The sequence below is a fragment of the Lactuca serriola genome, chromosome 4 (genome assembly GCF_051521515.1).
Source record: "Lactuca serriola cultivar US96UC23 chromosome 4, Lser_US96UC23_V15, whole genome shotgun sequence".
Lineage (NCBI taxonomy): Eukaryota > Viridiplantae > Streptophyta > Magnoliopsida > Asterales > Asteraceae > Lactuca > Lactuca serriola.
In genome coordinates this window covers 138,073,899-138,090,918 of record NC_136411.1, presented here as the reverse complement: position 1 = coordinate 138,090,918, position 17,020 = coordinate 138,073,899, and positions in this window count along the sequence as shown.

Below are 17,020 nucleotides of genomic sequence, written 5' to 3'. Positions count from 1 at the left end.
TACACCTCTTTATATTCTTTAGTAATGTGACTCCTTTTAAATATTATAAACACCAGACTCAAAATATCGCTCAAAGTCTTCTAATCTTCTCATTAACGAATCAATCCCTCACTTTATTTCCCTCGCGCATTAAATATTTGTTCAATTCTCACCCTAAATTCTGCAAGATCAAAAACCAAAAACTACATAATAAAAAAGAAAAAACAACTATTAAATATAAAGTTCCTAATTAATCATAATTACTAAAAGTTTCAAAATAACCAAACCATAACAAATAAAAACACACAAAACAAGTAAAAAAATTGTCTCAAACACTTAAACATAAATAAAATGAAAAGGATAATCAATCATCTTCTTTTTCTCCTCCGGTTCCACTTCCTCCGGCTCCTCCTTGTCTTTCTCTCCAAATAACATCCCAACTTGGAATATACGAATATGGAGGATGTGAATCGGGGTGTTGCATATTCATTTGGCTCATCATAAACTCCAAGGTCATATTGGTGTGATTCACCCCATGAGCCAAATTATCTTGAAATGGCCTCATGGACAAGTTGTATGGGTCCATAGGCAATTCATCTTCAATGGGTATTACCGATGGCTCCTCATGCATGGGTGCGGGTCGAGGCCGAACTCTTCTTCCCGATTGCTCCGACATTAACACTTCATCATCCTCGGGAATTGAAAATTTTCCTCCGCCATTGTCTTCCACAATCTTTGCCCTCATGTAAAGAAGAGGACTAAATGAGCGTGTGTGCATCATTGTTAAAAAATTTCCGGATCCTCTCTTAAATATCCCGTATGACCTCGCCAAATTTGTCATGAACATTCCCCCACAAATCCATGATGCCTTCTTATCCTTTACCCCTTTCTCCACTAAGTACTTCGCCAAGCAGTATGGTATATTGCAAAAAGTGTTGGGCGTGAGGATGCTCCACAAGAAAAATAAATCAAGGTTCGGAACCTTGTCATTGTCTTTCTTCATGTTGATAGAACATGCAATAAATCGGTGAAGGATCCGGTGGACTGGTGACTGGATGTCACCTTCTTGTGCCGCCAATGGAATATACACCCCATTCGCAATCGTTGTCCACCAATTTGATATATTAACCCCATTTGGAAGCTCTTCCTATGACAATGGTCTAAAAATGTACCAAAACCTTCTGTCATAGCCTCTGACTGATTGTAGACACCCATCCTCCATGCAAACTCGGAAATGCTACATTCCCTATATTCTACCCCCAAACAAAAAGTCAAGCTGTGTGTATCGAAAGGATCATCACCACCCCTGAGTTGAACCGTGGCATAAAACTCCAGAAATAGTTCTTTGTAAACCGACTCTTGTATTTGAAACAATCTTCTCCAAGCATTACATGTGACCCTTACCCCATCATTCATAAACACTTTAGTCAAATTTGGTTTCATCGCTTCAACTAACCCAACCTGCTCTAGCCAAATCCGATTTACTTCATTAGCTATATAAAACTCCTTCCTTTTCAACTTCTCTAATTTGCTTCGCCATTTAGTCAAAGTTCTTAGAGACACAACTCGTGGATAGTTGTACCAAGGGAAATCCTCTTGGTCCCTAGGAACTTGTTGACCTCTTCCACCTTGTCACACCCCAAAACCGAGAACGGCGGAAAACGTTCTGGGGTGGAGGACGTCATGTGCAATATCATTATAATTGCATAATAGTAAAAACAAGCGACAACAACCATTGTATTAATATAGTGATTTAAATACAAACGTGTTCTGTACAGTTAATAGACACCAAAAGTATAACAAAAATAAAAGATGGGTCTTCTATATGCTCCATCTTCTCAAAAGCTGCACCAGTACCTGTCTATCTTTGGCCTGAGGATACAAGTTATTTTGAAAACGAGTATTAGCATAAAGCTGGTGAGTTCATAAGATTTTAGTGTCATTTCTTGCATAAAAGTGTTTACAATCAATTAATATATGAGTTGAAATGAATTTTGAGAGTAGTAGAAATCCCTAGAAAATCCTATATTTTCCAGATTTAGATATGTGTAAGTTAAATCCTTTGAGGGTGTAAAAGTGTTTTCATTGAAACTATCAGTGCTAAAGATAAGGTAGTAAGTTTCATACAAGTAGCGTAGATGAGAAAAAGTATTGCTGGTTGACTGTAGTAGTGTTGCAAACTTCAATATATATATATATATATATATATATATATATATATATATATATTCATTTACTTCGGGAAATTAAATTAGACTTTAGTTCTTAGTGTGTTAATTTGAATATAGATGAGATTTCTTGTGTAACCGAACTAAATGATTATAGAGGTTCCGATAACCTTCCCGGTCATCCGCAGTGTAGTGTTGTAGTGCCATCCCTGGACCTAGTCGGCTCGGACTGTAATTTAACAGTCGGGATGTAATAGCATCCATCTTGTATAGATCTATACATGTAGTGTTGCTTTCCTTTCGGGAAGCCCCGGTTACATGGTATTTACGTAGTAGAGTGTCATATAGAGGAATAGTATGTTATATTATGGATTAGTGTATTCTCTTGAATTATAGTATAGTAACTTTTAGTTATAGTATAGAGAGTGTTCTCTTAAACGTGTCTAAACTCGTGATAGTAATAGTTATAACGGGTATCCTAGTGATAGAGGTGTCAAGCAGTAGTGTTAACTATACCTATTATAGTTATATAGAGTGTAGAGTCGCATGCCTTTGATTTACAAAGGTATTATATAAGATGAAGACTTTCATATCTAACACAATATATATGATATATAAGTAAGAAATCAATGACAGTCGGACGGATAACAATATACCCTAAGACCACAATCAAACAAGAACAGGAAATAAGGTGAGCTATTGGTCCTAAGTCCTTCAAGTCTTATTTATATAAATATATGGATGTCGATATAGTTTAAAATAAAAGTAATTTAAATAAAATTTGAAAATAGTTTAACAACAATTTAATTTAGAAAATGCGTTTGATGAATATTTAAAACAGTTTTATTGACAAATAGATAAAAGTATAGAGAGATCCTTTTTGGTTGTAAGCTGTAAATCACATATGATTAGGAACTAGAACTTGTTGCATTTACTTGTATCCCCCCTCTCCCCTGGTAAAACATGTAAAAACATTTAAAAAGATTAATTAAGGGGTATGAACTCACCTGAAGCGAGTGGATAAGATAGGAGTCTCTGTTGTGTGTTTGGTGTCAAGTGAGGACTTGAACACACTTTATAAACCTAGTGACATATGAAGACAAAAGTTTTCATATAATTAGTGGATGAAACACTAATTTAACACATATAGACATCCTAATGTGAAGGAAAACGCTTTGGTCAAGTGTTAGGAGGCTATTGGGTTGCAATGAAAGAGTATAAGACCTCACCATGGAGTTTACTCTTCTAAAACTCACCTTGAGTGAGTTTACGGTTGAGGGACCATTTCCTCCATGAGTTTACGGCCGTAAACTCATGGAAGGAGTGGGTTTGAGTGCTTAAAGGGTTCATACACTACTAGGGGTAGTTCTAGGGCTTAATCCGAGGCTTAAAGGGTTAAAGGAGGGTACTCCCTTGGAGTTTGCGGTCCTAGGACCACTCCTTGGGAGTTTACGGCCGTAAACCCCATGGTTTATGGTGGTAAACTCTTGGACAGCCCTTTAACTTCTTTTTTGAGGTCCTTTGCTCATTCCTAACAATTTCTAAGTGAAGGTATAAGGCCAAAATGGGGTTTAAGGCTTGATTTGCATGAGTTGAGGGAGTTTACGGCCTAAGAATGTTCTTGGGCCGTAAACCCTCTTTCAAGCCCCTAAACTTGGTGTTTAATGTCTAAAATACTTCAAGGCTAAGTTCTAAGGCTTGATTTGCATGAGTTGAGGGAGTTTACGGCCTAAGAATGTTCTTGGGCCGTAAACCCTCTTTCAAGCCCCTAAACTTGGTGTTTAATGTCTAAAATACTTCAAGGCTAAGTTCTAAGCCTAAGGAGGAGATTTGATGCATATTTGGCTCACTTTTAGGGGTTTACGGCCTAAGAGTGTTCTTAGGCCGTAAACTCCTTATTCTTAGCCTTCTTGGATGATTTTCAAGCCATTCAACATGCAATGATTTTTAGAACAAGCTAGGATGAGAGAACTTATGATTTGGAGCAGAAACTTGCGGTTTTTGGAGAAAATCGGCCTTGAGGAGAGAGAGTAGAGAGAGAGAGAGTGTCTAGTGTGGTAAAAGGTCCAAGAGAATGTCCACTCACCCTTATATAGGGCTTGAGTGTTGTACCCGGTATACAACTACCCGATACTTATGTTAAACGAGGTTTAAAGTTTTATCTGATTAAATGGTCGTAACCCGGCTTACATTGTAAACTAGATTTTTCCCAAACAAAATTTAAGATATTACACGTGTTTTATTTATTTCCATAAATATGAATATAAAATAAAACATTATTTTGTTTGTTTAACCCCAAAAAATTATTGGAATAATAATAATTATTATTATTTTATTAGCGGAAAGTGGGTTACAACGATGGAATAAATTTCGGGTTGTCACACACCTCTTCTCATTTTTTTTCTTCTGCACAACAAAGAACACAAGAGTAAAAAAATACCAAAGGAAGTTAAATAATAAAATTTAAAATAAATTTGGGCATTCTGAACAACAAAGTCGTCGAGTTCTATGAACAACTCGGCGATTTTGATAAACATTTCGAGCAAACTATTAAGAATCGAACTTCATAGGACTAACCCAACTTCAAACAACTTCAGGGGTTTGTTTAGGTTACTATAACATGCATTTAATCTTAATAAAAACGGATTTAAACTAGCTAATTTGAGCAAAATGGAAACCCTAGAATTTATGCCAAGTTCAAAAATCAGGTTTTTTCATCCAAATCAAACACCAAACTCATAAAAACCTTAACTTTAACAGATTAAAGTGTGAAAAACCTTACCTTCGTTGGAGAAATTCGAGTAGAACCGTAATGAGTAGAAGAATTGTTGCACTTGAGAGGAAACTCGACGAGCCTTGGGTGCGGTGGGGGAAAACTGATGAATTTTTTGCCCTTTTAGGGTTAAAACCCTTATTTTATTGAGTTTAAAAATCTTTATATTTTTGGTAATAAAGGGAAACACGCCGAGTTGGGAGTCCCAAACTCGCCATGCTGAAAGGCTTCTGAGCAAAAATCATGAAATATCACTCGAACACGGCGAGTGCACAACTCATACTCGCCGAGTTTGGGGTTCAGAACAATTTTTTTTATAGTTTTTCACAAAATTTTTACCACAACCCATACTTAAACCTTGCTTGCCTTCAAGCAAAATTTAAATAAATTGAAGAATAAGACTAAAAATCCTTAAGAAAACACAAAAAGTAAAGGAAATAAAAGACGAAAATGAAAAGAAAGAACAAGGAAAAGAAAGCAAACTCAAATGACGGGTTGCCTCCCACAAGCGCTTCTTTTTGTGCGAGTCTTGAGCTGGACTCTCAACTTAATAAACTTCCAATAAACTTGATGCCATTCCATCCAAATTGAATATTTTCTTTGGACCAATTTGTAAAATTTGGCTCTTTGCTTTTAAAATTGGCCAAACGAGCTTGAATTCATAAAACCCAAGAATTTCGACAAGGGTTGGGACCAGTTGGGTACTAATCATAAATGGATCGCGCTTCATAACTTTCTCCAAAGTTGGAAGCGTCACCCCATGCTTCAACACAAACTGGAAAAATAGGGGGCCATGTCGTGCTAATGGCCAAAACCACAACTTGGTTCTTGTAACTCAGCTTGTTGTTGTTCTTCATCTGACCTCTCTACCATCAATCTTTCCAGCTCCTCCAAGTCTCTTTCTGGATTAAATTCTTCATCTTTTAACTCTAGCTCTTGTAACTCATATTGCTCTTGTAACTCATATTGCTCTTGTTTATTAGGCAAGATGTTAACTAACCATCTTCCAAATTTTTTCAAATCATCGTATGAATCATACTCCTCATCTTCTTGCTCAAATTCTTGTATTACATCCTCAATAAAAGCATTAAGAGCATCGAGATTTGGAAAATACATAATAATATATATTAAAACAGAAAACTGGTAACTTTATATGAGATAAATATCATACAAAGGATCAATAACACTAGCAAATAAAATTAATTATTTAGAACCGTTCCCTGGAAATGACCCCAAAAACTTGATACGTGTGGAATGTACTAGTTTTAATCCTAACTAACTTAAACACAAAATCAAACACATGAAAGACAGTGTACCTATCGATTAGCAGTTTAGTGTAGGCAAGTAGGGTATCGAACTCAGGGAACGGTAAACAATTAAAATATCACTAATATTATCTAAATAAAACAATTATTAAAAGAGGTTTTTCTCTAGTTTTGCAACACTAGAAACTGAAGCAATAACTTGAATACTTTAGCAAAAAACAATTAACAACTAAAGGAGAAACAAAAGACAACTATATTCAATAAGATTAAAGAGACTTCTGTTTAGATTCGATTCACTTATTCATATGGTTAATTTCGAGGCAAGTGCAATTGATTAATATATCATTAATTACCGATTTCTAATATGATTAGGTTCATGTTCACTATTACTAATCCTTTAGCAAACAAATCAATTCAATCAGTGATCAAGTGATTAAATTAAAGAATTTACTAGTGTTCAATTCGAATCAAGAAAGACTTGTAATAATAGTTAATCAAATTAGTTAGTTCAATTAACTCATATATGGTTGGTCATCATACATGCTCACACATTAACTTATTTATTCTCTAGTTAACCCTAGGTTATATTCACAACACTAGGCATACAATCTCGTTTTCACAAAACCATAAGATTTAAGTAATCAAGCAGACGTTCATACAACTCAATATATTTAGTCATTAACAAAAAATAATTATCATTAACACATAAGGATCTTTTAACAAGCTTAACAAGATAAATAATGAATTCTACTTAATCCAAATCCACTCAATTAACACATAGTCATAAGATCATCTATTCTAAACAGAAGTATGGTGTTTTAGCCCATACCTTCAACAAATAAAAACATAACCTCAAAATCTAATGTTGTAAACATGATTCACACAAAGAATTAAGAGAAAAGTAATGATTAATTGCCTTTGATCTCTTAAAAAATAGCCTCTAGTCGAATTCTGAGTTCCAAAGCTTCTTGAGAATGTCTCTGGCCTCCAAAGTCGATAAAAGCCTCCAACAAACGTTAGGTTTTTGAACAAAAACAATCCTTAAATAGGTTCTGAAATTAGGTGCAACTCGTGGAGTTGGAGGACCCAAACTCGTCAAGTTTTCACTAAAATCGCGTGTACGGCAATACACTATTTTGTTGGGATTCTTCATTTCAACTCGTCGAGTTTTAGTATAAACTCGTCGAGTTCTTCTTCAGTTTTGCCTTCTTTCTTCAAAATCCAAATTCCAAGCTTCCAATCAGTAAATCCACTTCCTTTTCCTTCCGAGCATGTCTTCTTTGCTGAAAATGAAATTTTAAAGTAATTAAGTACCTTTTGTTCATTATTTGAGACAAAAAACATAATGTACTAGGATAATGCATGAATTTTATATGTGCGACCAAGAGTGCCAACTTTCTAGCTATCCGAGAGAGTTCCTTAGTTGAGAAATTAGCCGATGTTTATATGCGCGGGATCGTCACTCGACATGGTGTTCCAGTATCTATTGTATCAAATCGGGATGTTCGTTTTACTTCATGATTCTGGCAGAGGTTCCACGTGAATTTGCTAAGAGATCGCACTTTAGCACTGCTTATCATCCGTAGACAAACAACCAGAGCAAGTGGACCATCTAGACGCCCAATGATATGTTGAGAGCATGTTCCATGGATTTCATTGGGAGGTGGGACTCCTACCTTCCCGTGGCTGAGTTTTCCTACAATAACAACTATCATGCTAGTATTGGTGCATCGCCTTTTGAACTTCTTTACGAGAGGATGTTCCGTACACCAGTATGTTAGGGAGAGGTTAGTCACAAGATTAAGGTAGTTCTTTAGACGAAAAAGTTTATCTAGTAGATCAGGTAGAGGTTGTAGACAGCTCAGAGTCGACAGAAGAGTTATGCAAAAAAATGTCGATCCGAGTTGGAGTTCCAAGTCGGTGATATGATTTTACTAAAGGTATCACCCTGGAAGGGTGTGATACGATTCAGGAAGAGGGGTAAGTTGGGGCCCCGATTTATCAGGTTGTTTCGAGTAATGTCCATGATAGGCAAGGTAGCCTATTGACTAGATCTGACTGAGGAGTGTAGCCAGATTCACAACACCTTCCATGTTTCTTAGCTTCGAAAGTGTATAGCTGATGATTCAGCAGTGGTTCCCTTGGACGATATACATGTTGATGAGCGCCTGAACTATGTTGAGAGACTAGTGATAATTTTGGATAGGAAAACAAAGTCCTTGTATAGTAAGGTGGTACCATTGATCACGGTTTAGTGGCAACATCAGAAGGGTTCCGAATGGACGTGGGAACTCGAGGCAGAGATGAAAGAGCACTACTCAGAGTTATTGGTAGCATCTAACTTTGAGGATGAAGTTTGATTCAGGTAGGGGAGAATTGTAACACCCATCCAATCAGGTAATTTCCTTTTTTCCTTCAAAGTATAAAAGTATTGCAAAAATGGTCCTTACTCCATGCGTACACGGGGCTTACACAGGGCGTAAGCTCTTAATGTTGGATGCGGATGCATGTGAGTACGTGGGGCGTACACATCAGATGAGTAAAGACAAATTTTTAGGGTTTGAGCCCTATACAATGTCATTATCTGCCTTGGGACTCTCCTACCTTAGCCTCCATTCTCCCATTAGGTCCTTTGCAAACCCTAATCTCCATTTGAGAGTTTTTGAGTTGTTTTGAATGTTTTGTGTTCATCCTTGAAGGAAAAAGTCCACTGGAGAGCATTTGAGGAGCTTCAAGCTTTGTGGATCTGTAACTTTCATCTCTCTAGCAACCTCCAGAAGGTATAAAGTTTTGAACTTGATGAATACTTCATTAGATCTTGTTAGTTCTTGAGTTTTATGCTTTTTGGTCCCATAATCGTGGTATATATAAATTTGGCTTACTCTAGGCCAAATGATCTGTCCTTTCATATGTTGTTAATTATTTGTGGTCATAAAAATGTGATCTTAGTCCCTTTCTCCTATCCATGCAAGAGTTATGAAGCTTGGGTTTTAGGTAAAAGTTAGGGTTTTGATTTTAAGCACCTTCTAGTCATGCAATGTCATAAAGTTGGAAACTTTATGATTTAGGAGGTTATTTGGGACCAGATTTGAGTTCTGGATGCAAGGTCTTAATGGAATAAGCACTTATTAAGGAGAGTGATAACTAGTCGAGTATGCAGGGCGTGCCAGTGGTACGCAACGCGTATTAGGTGACGGCCCCATAACTAGGAGAGTGATTGACTACACCATGCATAGTGATTGAGTACGCATGACATACTTAGCCTGTGTTGACTCTTTAACTTTTGACTTTAACCTTTGACCATGGGTTTGACCTAGTTTGACTTAAGGGTATTTTGGGTAATTAGAATAGTAGTTTTAGATTAGGTCCTTATTTATTGTATATGTGAGTGGTAGATACAACATTTGGATCAATGATCTGTTCAACTATTCTTCAGAATGTGAGGTGAGTTTTTCTCACTTTACTTGTGGGTCGAAGGCACCAAAGCCGGCCTACTAGGCTTTGCATCCTAGTATAGGATGTTGCTATGCTGTAGTGATCTGTTAGATCTGTATGATTATTTGTTTGTTGTTATGTGTTTTTTTCGGTTGCATATGTCGACATAGTGTGTTTGGGTTGAGGCAATACTACTTTGTGCAGAAGCCAACAAACCTAGGAGTAAGCCAGACATAAGTTGTGGGTCGGAAAGGCAATCCAGACTTATGCTGTGAGCTCGAGAGCAATCTAGACATGAGTTGTGTTCAAGGTGGGCAAACCAGACTCGTGTTGTGGGCTCAGGGGTAATCCTGTCTGGTTGCTGTGGACCCAATATGCATGTTGTTATATTTTGTGTGGTGGTAGTTTTGGGGAACTCACTAAGCTTTGGCTTAAAATTTGATTTTTATGGTACTTCAGAATACAAGGGAAATGCGAAGGCTTGATCATGAACATGATCCATGATTTTCTGTGTTTTGATGATTTTGGGATACTTTGATTCACGATAATGAATTTTGGGAACTTGTTTTGTGAACTTATGGATTTTGAGATGGTTTTTAAAATGAAAATTTTGACTTGATTTTTGGGATGTTGTAACGTCCTAAAAATAAGACCCATAAGTTTCATTTTTAATTAATAAACCATGTTCCAGAAACATCATTATAAAAATACAGATAAAACAAATGTATCAATTATCACATCATATCAGAGTAAATCAAGAAAATGCATAACAATGTGGTGTCTTCTCTGCAATCATCCCGAGCTCTTCCTTTTAAAAACAGTAGTACCTAAAACATAAATTGAAAATCGTAAGCACAAAGCTTAGTGAGTTTCCTAAAATACCACATGCCATACATATACAAATAAACACATAATGGGTCCTGTCGTGTCATCGGCCCCCGCTCGACATCGAGCCCTGCTCGGTATATATATCTATCAGTCATCGAGCCTCGCCCAATATACATAGAAAACATATAAACATATGAACACATAACACATACAATAATCACCAAGCTACATAGCATACAGAATGTTCATCGGGCCCCGCCCGGTCGTACCCGGTAATCATAAAAACACATACAGATAACTAGCATACAATATACTCATCAAGCCCCACCCGACATTGAGCCCCGCTCAGTAAACATAATGTTGGGTTTTATTTAATAAACTAGTTACAAAAACTACAAATAATGGCTAATGGAAGACTTGTGTTTTATAAATAACATAAACATTTTATTACCCACCAAGGATCATCTTGCAAGTAGAAGAAAGATTTGAATCACAACCATAGAAAGGAAGAAGAAGCAACAACCTTTGAAGAACTTTGAGTCGTCTAGGGGAGGCTTGAAATTTGATGGAGAGAGGATAAACCCTTGAGACACCAACAATGTTCCGACTTGATGTAATGCTAGTTACAACTCTTAAGCTTTATGTCAAAACAAGATTATGACTTAAAGAGAGGATGTAAGCAACAATTATCTTGAAAGTGCAAGACTTGAGAGAATATGGAGAGGGAAAAAAGAGCTCTTGGATTTTATAGGAAAGGAATGACCAAGATTGAATCCATTCTCCATTATTTAAAGTAGAATGTTAATCCAAGAGTCCTTAACCATTAAGCTCTTTAGACAACTTTGTCCCCAAGCATGCACCATACTTTGAATTCTTTTGATTAAACAAATAAGAAAGCCATGTTTCTCTTTTTCCTCATGCACGACTGGCCATGGAGTAAAAAAAGAAAAAGAAGACTTTATATTTTATAAACTCAAAGTTTGTAAGATATAAACTTTGTCTTTTGCTAAAAAAAGGCTTTCCAAGTCTAAAATGTTGTACATGACTTATTACTTGATACCTTATGAAATAATGTGTTACTTGTATTGTAAAATAATTATTTCCTTGAAATAAATATTTCCGCAATTTATTATAAGAGTTTATGCATATTTATTAAAATCAATATCTAATAAATATGCAATTGTATCAAGTTGTTGTTTGTGTGACCCTTAGGATCATATGTTATTTAGAAGTATCATTTTAATATAACTCTTGAGCATACTAGATCTTTCAATCTCCCACTTGCGCAAGACTCATATCAAATTGATATAGGTAATGGTGAACGTCTAGCAAAAATTCACTGCCCCCAACAACATATGACATAGTGTCATTCCATCAACGCCCAATTCCCCAGAAGCCCCACGGCTACAATTGGTGTATAAGGTAAGTTTATCAGATACCCCTTTGCTACAGACATCATGTTGAACATGAGATATAGATTGCAACAAATCTCATATAAGTGTTCAACTCTACATCAAGCCTTAGATGTCTAACTCTCAACTAATAAGAGGAACAAATCCCATCTTGGGTACATACGCCTCTTGCATGGTTCACATCATGCCCAATAATAGCTTTTATAACTGCCTATTTAAAGAACATCATTTGACTACATCATAGCATAACATTCTCCACACTCAAGTCCCATATATGTATCTCAAGTGTTAATTATATATAGCTATTACCTTTATCAAGTATCATTCATGACAACGATCTATGAAATGCTCTTGAACGGGTCAGTCCAATACTTGCTCTCTAGCAAGTACCTATAAAATTGGTTACAATGCTTTGTCAACCATTCCAATTCATATTAGTCATACTTTATTATTGTTCCTACAATAATAACCGACTATGGATTTTAGAGTGAACAAATTTACTCATGGATTAAACATGTTAATAACGAACACAACAAATATTTAATGAATAGATCATATGCCATATATATCATAGTCATTATAACAGATGATGTTATAATGTTCTAATACTCAATACTAATACATAGATCAAAGCCAATCACAAGAATAGCGAAGTCCTATTCCTCGAGCATGACCTTCAAACTTGACTTGAGGAAGGGCTTCGTGAAAGGGTCTGCTAAATTTTGATCAATGTGAACTTTGTGAATACGAATTTCACCTTCTTCAACTTTATACCAGATGAAGTTGAATCTTCATCTAATATGCTTGGTCTTCTTGTGTGATCTAGGTTCTTTTTCCAAAGCAATATCACCCTTATTTTCACGAAAAACGTCTAGGGGTCCTCAATGGTAGGGACTACCCCTAGATCTTTAATGAACTTCTTCATCCAAGTAGCCTCTTGTGCAGATTCAGAAGCAACAATGTATTCTGACTCTGTAGTGGATTGTACAACAACAATTTTCTCGGAGCTTTTTCAAGATACCGCACCCCCATTGATAATGAACATAGATAAGGATTTCAATTTGCAATCATCTCGATCAGTTGTGAAGGAAGCATCAGTGTATCACTTTACACTTAAGCTTTCTTCCACGCCTCCATAGATGAGGAACATATCCTTAGTCCTTCGTAAGTACATGGGAATGTTCCTCATAGATGTTGTGACAATAGTCAAATTCGGGTCACGTCTAAGCCGGACAAGGTCAACGAGTCAAACCGGTCAACTCAATTAAACCTTGTATAGTAGGGTTTGTATTATGTAATTTCTGCATAACTCACTATCTTAATGAGAAAACATCACTTGGAAAGTTCGTGTGTTTAAATTTCTTTAACTTTAGTGCTAAACAATAAACAAGAACAATAAAACAATGTTGCATACTCATAGGTAGTGTGTAGGATCCTAAAACATGGCATAACGGGGTCTACTGACCTTGCATTTCGAAGCCGGACACTCACATTCATCACACACGAAAACGCTCTCAATCGTTTTCACTCTATCTCTTCTTATCGAGAATCTCTCCCAAATCTCTCTAAGAATATGAAATCTCTCCCAAATATCTCTTTGTATGTGAAATCTCTCCAAGAATGTCAAATCTCTCCCAAATCTCTCTAAGTATGTGAAATCTCTCCCAAATATCTCTTTGTATGTGAAATCTCTCCAAGTATGTCAAATCTCTCCCAAATCTCTCTAAGTATGTGAAATCTCTCCCAAATATCTCTTTGTATGTGAAATCTCTCCAAGTATGTCAAATCTCTCCCAAATCTCTCTAAGAATATGAAATCTCTCCCAAATATCTCTTTGTATGTGAAATCTATCCAAGAATGTCAAATCTCTCCCAAATCTCTCTAAGTATGTGAAATCTCTCCCAAATATCTCTTTGTATGTGAAATCTCTCCAAGTATGTCAAATCTCTCCCAAATCTCTCTAAGTATGTGAAATCTCTCCCAAATATCTCTTTGTATGTGAAATCTCTCCAAGTATGTCAAATCTCTCCCAAATCTCTCTAAGTATATGAAATCTCTCCCAAATATCTCTTTGTATGTGAACTCTCTCCAAGTATGTCAAATCTCTCCCAAATCTCTCTGAGTATGTGGAATCTCTCTCAAATCTCTCTCGAAATCTCTCCCAACTTTCTATAATCAATCGGGGCATCCCGACCCTCGAATTTGGCGAAAACAGCCCAAAAACGGAAGTCTACGCGAAAAACGGACCTTAGGAACCGAAACCCCTCTTAGGAACCGAACCTTCTGATGAAGAGGAACCGAACCGAAGGTACTGTTCACTACTAACCGAACCTTCTGATGAAGAGGAACCGAACCGAAGGTACTGTTCACTACCAACCGAACCTCGCTTAAAAGGAAGAACCGAACCCGAAGGTACTGTTCACTACAGTTCATTCGGTTCTGACTTCTCTTCGGACGGACCCTCGCCCTTCGCTTCTCGCTTCTGGCTCGCGCCTCTCGCTTCCGACTCAGCACCAGCAAGGACCGAACCTCGGCCTAGGGACCGAACCTCGGCCTAGGACCGAGAGGTCTCGCTGGGAAGCCCTTTTCTCCCGGTTTTCGATTAAATTCGCGTTTTAAGTCCGTTTTTAATTGTTTTAACATGAGATTTTCACCCAAAACTTTATTTTAAAATATAAGACCCCTAAATTAATGATTTAATCATATTTTAAGGATAAAACCTTATCCAAAAGAGAGTAGGTAAAGTACAAAGGTAGAGTGTTGATTTTACCTTATTTTATGACACAAGCAACCCCATACCCACTCCATGATTAACCCACACTCCTCCCCACCATACCTTGTCACTTCCTTGTACTTTTTACCCCTCTCACAAGCCATCCCCACGTTCTAGGGCTGGTCATTCAACCTCTCTCCTCATTTTCTTTCAATCAGTCTCATTCCACCAAAGATCCAACTCAAATTTTCTCTCCAACTTTTCTCTCTAATTCAAGATCCCAAGGCTGATCATCAAGTGTTCTTCCACTCTTGGTAAGTGTAATTCATCCTCCTTGTGATTTTTTTTTACACTTCATCCTACTCAAATCATTGATAGCTTATACAAACTCCATAACTATGATGCTAGATTTTCAAAATTCTTCAAGGCATCTCCAAGTGTTCTTGAGTTAAATACCTCCATTCTTCAACAATCATCTACTGAAAACACTTAAGGTGAGTTCATACCCCTATATTTTCATGTTTTCTCAAGTTTTTAGGGGGGGGGGGGGGGGGGAATACAAGTTAAAACACCAAGAACATAACTACACTTTTCTAACAGCCTTCATCAGAAAAGTTCAACTCCATTCACGGACTGTTTTGGACAACTTAAACATTTTAGTTTTCAAAACTGTTTTAGTTGGAAGTAGTTCCAGTTCTTAGCTTTAAAATGACTACTTGCACATCTCCATGCGATTTTTCTACAATTTATGGTGATTTTTACAAAACTGCCTATCATTTCAAACACCAATCCGGACCAGTCTGTGATTATGGACTTTTTCACACAAGTTGGAGGTCATTAAAAATCATGATAAAAATTATGAGTAAACTAGACACATTTTGGGAACTCTCAGAATTTACGGATTTAGTTTTCAGCTTCGTATGATTTTTCTATGAATTTTCAAAAACAGTGTAGAAAGGTTGAAAATTTGTTAACAGCTTATAACTTTCATAACACTTTGTATTATGTTGAGCAAAGTGTATAACGATAAGTTCCAAATATTGAATGTGTTTCCATGTTAGTTTATCATCATAAACTGACATATAGTCATTCATGATAAGATTATTCATTCATTTAGAACACATATATTAAGCTATAATGAGCATAGTTTATGGATTCATAGCATTAAAGCATTCATAAAAGAATTCTTATACATTACAAACGTTTTGGATAAACTATAATAGGTATAGTTTATGTATCATTTACTTCTCAAACTTATTTACCAAAGGTTTTCCGTTTAGTTCACGTAAATCTGTTAATGAATAAATTTGTGAGTCATTCCCTTCGGGTTACTTCCAAAGTAACAAAGTCAAAAAGTCTTGTAAATTGTAACCAGAGTCTCTTGTAGGGAGAACGTGATAGTTGTGTATAGATCTATATTGGGTTTGACAAACCCACACCAGAGCTGCTTGCAACAGCTAGACCGGCAGGTCTGTGGTGACAAGTGTCATTTAACGGCGACGCCTGAAGAACGTCGCATTAAGAGGCCGTCTATGTCAAGTATGGTTATAATAGCTCACATGTGGTATTAACAATCATAAGATTTACGGGTTCTAACTTTAAATTAGCGAGTTATGTCTATTTAGCTCACTGAAAGTACTTTAAGTACGGAAAAATACTTATACGCCTTCATATCAAAAAGGGTTTTATGTCGATTTAAAATCACCTCTTACTTTAACAATTACCTACTTTATTGTATACTTTCGGTCTTGGTATTTAAGACTACCCATCATTCATTACGGGATTTTCTCACATCAGAAAGGGTTTTACGCCGATTTAAAACCACTTTTATATCTTTAAGTATGACAAATAGCTGTTCATTTTCGGTCCTGGTATTTAGGACTACATAACTTCTGTAAGGAAAATATCGGATTTTTCTGGAATAACTATACAATTACAAGACGAGCTTTTTTTTTATAATTATATACAAAAACTTATGAACTCACCAACCATTGTGTTGACACTTTCTCAAACTACTTGTATTCTCAGGAAATCGCTAAACAGGTAACAAAGTACTTTTGAGGATGGGGCGTTGAGGCGTCAAACTTATCATATTTTGACAACATATTGTAATTGATTTTGAAACATGTAATTCATACAATGATGTAACTCATTCAATTATATATATGTTGGTTGTGTTTACTTTCATCACTATTACCATTGTTGTTATGATACTACACATGAAGTCCTCCACCCCCGGACGTTTCCGCCATCCTTGGTTTGGGGGTGTGACAGATTGGTATCAGAGCACGGTTTATAGTGAATTAAGTATATCAAACAACATAGGATATACAAACTATAAACACATTTGGGACTAAGAGTCTCTGATTTTAAAACATTCTAACCGGTTATACTTTTTGAAAACGAATAGTTCTTGTTTAAAAGTATACCTACATGCATTGCATACT